This window comes from Lepus europaeus, chromosome 15, assembly GCF_033115175.1.
Source record: "Lepus europaeus isolate LE1 chromosome 15, mLepTim1.pri, whole genome shotgun sequence".
In the NCBI taxonomy this organism is placed as follows: Eukaryota; Metazoa; Chordata; class Mammalia; order Lagomorpha; family Leporidae; genus Lepus; species Lepus europaeus.
This window is the reverse complement of record NC_084841.1, coordinates 17,758,688-17,765,061: the sequence shown is the minus strand read 5'-3', so window position 1 is coordinate 17,765,061 and position 6,374 is coordinate 17,758,688. Positions and strand designations below refer to the sequence as shown.

At 39.3% G+C, this 6,374-nt stretch overlaps 1 pseudogene; it reads left to right on the top strand.

Annotated features, from left to right (window-relative positions):
• The first annotated feature begins 4,384 nt into the window (after positions 1 to 4,384).
• On the top strand, positions 4,385 to 5,245 carry LOC133774344 (small ribosomal subunit protein uS2-like; annotated as a pseudogene).
• Positions 5,246 to 6,374: the final 1,129 nt, after the last annotated feature.

The following is a 6,374-nucleotide window of genomic DNA, read 5'->3' as shown; positions in this document are numbered from 1 at the left end:
CCAACTCTCTGCTGTGGCCCGGGAGTGCAGTGCTGGGCCCTGCACCCCATGGGAGACTAGGAGAAGCACCTAGCTCCTGCCTTCGGATCAGCGCAGTGCGCCGGCCGCAGCGCACTGGCCGCGGTGGCCATTGGAGGGTGAACCAACGGCAAAGGAAGACCTTTCTCTCTGTCTCTCTCTCACTGTCCACTCTGTCTGTCAAAAAAAAAAAAAAAAGATAAAATGCATTGCTATGAGTTTAGAGCAGCATAATTGGAATGACTGGGGAGCAAGTGCAAGGCAATGTTGTGAGAAAATAAAAACTAATTTTATGTGAGCTACATCTTCTCTTCAGAGCAGCCAGGTTTGACTTGAAAGTTGTGTAAGTTTTTCCTGCAAGTGAATAGGATTACTCCATAAAAGCATCCTAAGAACACCAGTGCTCTGTGGCTGTAAGTGGATTTTCCACCAACGGTTAACAGGACAATATAAATGCAATGCATTTTTCATTATTGTTCTAGTTGGTAGGGTTGTACTAATTAAATTACATAGAAATATAATTTACAAATCACATTGTTTTTGACAGGCAGAGTTAGTGAGAGAGAGAGAGAGAGAGACAGAGAGAAAGGTCTTCCCTTCCATTGGTTCACCCCCCAAATGGCCGCTATGGTCGGTGTGCTGCGGCCGGTGCGCCACAACGATCCAAAGCCAGAGCCAGGTGCTTCCTCCTGGTCTCCCATGCAGGTGCAGGGCCCAAGCACTTGGGCCATCCTCCACTGCCTTCCCAGGCCACAGCAGAGAGCTGGACGGGAAGAGGAACAACTGAGACAGAACTGGTGCCCTAACTGGGACTAAAACCTGGGGTGCCAGCGCCACAGGCAGAGGATTAGTCTAGTGAGCCACAGCGCCGGCCACATCTTTGTTTCTAATAAACCTACTCAAACAATATCAGTAGCAATATATTCAGACTTGACATAAACTTTTGTAAAGGTATATGAAACAACAAACACCATGAAGCAGCCTTATAATGTTATGCCTTTATATTACATTTGCGACTGTGAAATTATAGCTTTTGCAGCTACTATTTTTAATAAAATAATATCCAATGAAAAATTACACTATCAGACTTTTTTGTTCATAGTACAATGGTCATTTTAATTCTAATATCATATAGCTAAAAAAAGTCGAAACTCTGTTATCAAATTGCCTTTATTTTAATGATTTTGTAGAAAAATGGTTATTTTGAAGATATTTAGGGCCTTTTCTTTAAAAAAGATATATATTTTTATTTATTTGAAAGGCATAGTTGCAGAGGGAGAGAGGGAAAGAGAGGGATTGACCTTCAATCTGCTGATTCAATCTCCAGATGGCCTAAACAGTAAGGGCTGGGCCAGGCCGAAACCAAAAGCCTGAAATATATTCCAGGTTTCCAAGATGGGTGGCAGGGGACCAAACACTTGGGCATCTTCCATTGCTTTCCCAGGCCATTAGCAGAGAACTGGATTGGAAGTGCAGCAGTCAAGATTCAAACCAGTACCCATATGGGATGCAGGTATTGCAGGTGGTATCTTTATCTGCTACACCGCACCCCCCTCCCCCCAGGGAGATGTAGGACTTTTAAAAGCCAGGTGTTGTTAGACATGCAGATATAGAAATCACTGTCAAGAATAAAGCTTTCATGATAATTCTCCACAAATAGGAGGCAGGGGGATGTGGCTAGTATTAGAATTGACCAGAAAGCAGAGAGAGAGAAGAGATAATGTGAGAAAAAAGTTTTTATGGAAACATTTGAGTTCATGTTACTGTATGAGGATCAGTAAGGTAAACAAAACAGTATGACTAATTTGAATGATTTCTGCAACTTGGAGGGTAGGGCAATGGTGCAGTATTCTGTTGTCTGGTACCTGCCCATTGGGTGATCATGGCAGATTGGGTAGTGGCCCAGAGCCTGAGAGCTCCATAAATAAGTGGTTGAGGGTATGGACTCTGCTGTGCATGGTTTGCCTAGGAAAGGTGCATTCCCAGGGAAACTGTGATCTCTAGGAATTAACTCCGTGCATAGCAGTGTGTTCAGGCAAGGTCTCAATATGCAAAACATCAGAATATATAAAATAAAAGGTGAGGTTAGTATAGGTTTTCAAAAAGTTCATAGAAAATGTGTACTATGGGAAAATGCATGGATTTCTAACTTTTTTGTAGTAAAATAAATAACTTTATTTCATGTTTTCGAAAGGCTTTTTTAAATGTTCTCATACAATTGTGTTCGCTTACAAAAACTGTAATCTTTAAGTCTACTTTCTCAGATACACACTTCTTGGAAAAATTAAGTAATTTCAATAATGGTAAAGTAAATTGCCCCCAAAATAAATATTTTTTAAAAATTTTGTATATATTTGTCATAAAAGACCATCTTTTATGATTAAAAAGATTAAGTCATTTTTGCTGCATAATTTAAAAGTCATGAAGGCAAGGAAGACAAGGACCATCATCAGATTTCATTTGAAGACTCACTTAGCTGTCACTTTCAGTACTTTTCTGTATAAAGCATGTCAAATCATGTTAAATCGGAATGGTACAATTGTGCATTGCTTTATTATAAAGTATTTTCCTCTGAGTTACACCATTCCCAATTTCAGAATATGCTAAATGATTTTTGCTCTTGCCATTAGTACTCTACTGTGATAGACACTGTAGTTAAATAAATTATAGAAACCAATTGACTTTTATATTATTAGACATGTCTGTCATATGAAATAAATATGATGGATTTATGTAACCAGTCAAGCATATCATTGTGTTAAAAGTTAAACTTTGGTATCCAGGATTTCATACTCACTTACTATTCTATGTTAGAAGTGCAAAGATGTCTGACAGTATGTGTGCATACATATATACAGGTGACTTTTTGCTAGCAGTGACGTAAACAAGTTTTGCTTTCTTTAATGTTGTGGCACATATTTTGCCATTAGGCTTTGAAGAATAGACATTTTTTTCTTTTATGTTTAAGATTCATTTATTTATTTGAAGGGCAGAGTTACAGAGAGGCAGAGGCAGAGGCAGAGAGAGAGAGAGAGAGAGAGAGAGAGAGAGAGGTCTTCCATCCATGGATTCACTCCCTGAATGGCTGCAATGGCGAGAATTGTGCCGATCTGAAGCCAGGATCCAGGAGCTTCTTCTGGGTCTCCCAAGCGGGTGCAGGGGCCCAAGGACTTGGGCCATCTTTTACTGCTTTCCTGGGCCACAGCAGAGAGCTGGATCAGAAGTGGAGCAGCCAAGACTTGAACCAGCACCCATATGGAATGCCAGCACTGCACCTGTTTGGGATGGCTTTCCCCATATGCCACAGCGCTGGCCCCAGCATTTCTTGATAGATCATTTCATTTATAATGTATATCAGCAATATAAAATTCCACAACTAGACTAATGCTTGGCTCAAGCTTCTGTGTTGGTTTTGCCTTTTCACTGTTCATTTAATGTGTCTCTGTTTATCTGTTGCTTTCTGTGTCCTCAAGCTTCTTTTCCTTTCATCTGGAAGTCAACACAGCAGTTTCCTTTATCAGCATCAGAACACCTCTACCTTTGTCTTCTTACTCTCTTTGTCAGTCTGTCTGATTATGTGGTTTTACTCCTGCTTTTCACTTTATTGTCCACTATGCTATCCACTAATCAATATCCTTATTAAGTGATTTTGCCCCGTATTTCACTTTTATTGTCCACTATATACTCCAGCAATCAATATCCTTTCTTGTTTGGGCTATGTGATAAAAAAAATATGCATTCTACTAAGCACACATTTAATCTAAACCAGACACTCATGGTTTGTCCACAAAGGTCCCATTCTCTGACATCAAAGTTAGGTCAGAAGAGCCTTTCTTTCAAATGTGGAAAATGAGATAATGATCACCTCACTGTGCAGCTCATGATTGCCATCATCCTCATTACTCATGATCACTATGCCTGGATTTAACTAAGGCTTTTCTAATTTTCAGTGTAAGACTTATTGTTCAACATTCTTAGATCTCATTTTTTTTTATCCTTTGCCTCACCTGTATTCCAAGCCTATTTCTATTTGCTATACTGATTTACATATGAAAAGATGTGCTTTTTTTTTTTTTTGCTAAACTCTGAATCCAGAAGTCAATAGATAAAATATTACTTAGTGTGAGATGATTTTATTGGGTCACAAAGTCCAGAGTTGACCAATTTCAAAGGCTAGAACCATGTTGCAGAGCAGAAATGGGAGTTGACTTGAAGCAAGTAGGAAGAGCAACACCACAGGGACAAGTCTCTCTCTTGCTCTGCTTTTCAAGTAGATTAAAAGTAAATAGCTTTCTGTGCTACCTAGCGAGGGGTCCATAAGGCATTGTTCTTGATTCCCAGCATAGCTTAAGGGGAAGCTGTCACAATGTCTGGAACCCTTGATGTCCTGCAAATGTAGGGGGAGGATGTCCTCAAATCCCTTGCAGCAGGAACCAACCTAGGCGGTACCAACCTTGACCTCCAAATGGAACAGTACATCTACAAAAGGATAGGTGATAGCATCTACATCATAAATCTGAAGAGGACTTGTGAGAAACTTCTGTTGGCAGCTCATGCCATTGTGGCCATTGCAAACCCTGCTGATGTCAGTGTCATATCCTTCAGAAATACTGGCCACAGGGCTGTGTTGAAGTTTGCTGCTGCCTCTGGAGCTACTCCCATTGCTGGCCGCTTCACACCTGGAACCTTCACTAACCAGATCCAGGCAGCCCTCCGGGAACCACGGCTTCTGGTGGTTACTGATCCTAGGGCTGACCACCAGCCTCTCACAAAGGCATCTTACATGAACTTGCCTACCACTGTTCTGTCTGATGCAGACTCTCCTCTGTGCTATGTGGACATTGCCATCCAATGCAACAACAAGGGAGCCCACTCAGTGGGTCTGAGGTGGTGGGTGCTGGCCCAGGAGGTTCTGAACAGGTGTGGTACCATCTCCCATGAACACCCCTGGGAGGTCATACCTGATTTCTATTTCTACCAAGATCCTGGAGAGATTGAAAAAGAACAGTCTGCTGCTAAAAATGCTGTGGCCAAGGAGCAGTTTCAAGGTGAATGGACGGCCCCAGCGCCTGAGATCACTGCTACCCAGCCTGAGGTTGCAGACTGGTCTGAAGGCATGCAGGTGCCCTCTGTGCCTATTCAGCAGTTCCCCACTGAGGACTGGAGTGCTCTCCCACCACTGAAGACTGGTCTGCAGCGCCCACTGCTCAGGCCACCGAGTGGGTAGGGACAGCCACTGCGTGGTCTTAAGCTGCTTTCACAGTTTCTGAAGCAAACATGAAAATGAGGTTGATGGAAAATAAACACAAGTTTCTACAGATTAAAAAAATAAGGATCTTTTTGTAAAATGTGCTTTCAGAATATACAATTATAATGTGTAACTAAAAGAATAAAAATCGATAAATTGATATGTAATAAACAATATTTATGTTGGGTATTTTCACTGAAGTATCATTTCAGTGAATATCAAATGTGATTTTTATATTAATCTTATTTTTATATTTATATAAAGTATAAATATAAATTTATATAATAATTTGTATAAAATATAAATATAATGCTATATTTATATTTATATTTATATTTATATTTATATTTATATTTATATTAAATGTATTCATAAATAAGTTCATAAATTTATATTAGATATAAACATAAATTTATATAAAATATATAAAATTTTATGTAAATATACATTTATATAAATATTTTATATTTATCTTATATTTATCTTATTATCTTATATTTATCTTATTTTTTATATTTACCTTATTTATTTGAAAGGCAGAGTTATAGAAAGAGGAAGAGACAGAGAGCTATTGAGAGAGAGAGATTTTCCATCTACTGGTTCACTCCCTAAAGGGCCACAATAGCTGGAACTGGGCCAGGCTGAAGCCAGGAGCCTAGAACTCGATCCTAATATACCATGTAACTTGCAGGGGTCCAAGTACTTTGACCGTGTTCTGCTTTCCCAGGTGCGTTATTAGGGAGCTGGTTCAGAAGTGGAGCTGCCAGTATTTGAACCAGCGTTCATATGTGATTACCAGCACAGCAGATGATGCCTAACCCATTGTGCCATAACATCAGTCCCCAAACTTGAACTACTCTACATTATTTTTTAAAAATAGTTACAATTTTAATTTACCTAATACCCTTTGGATGTTTAAGATATACATCCAAAATTTTTTGAATAATATGATATGAAGAAACACCAAAAAGTTCATAGAAAGTTGAATGAAATTATCATTTTCATAAAATCTTGAAATCCTGCATGTGAAGTTCTTCAAAAACGTGGAAATATCTATTATGTATCTAAATAAGTTAATGCTTTAATTCTACTTCCCATGAAGTTTTTG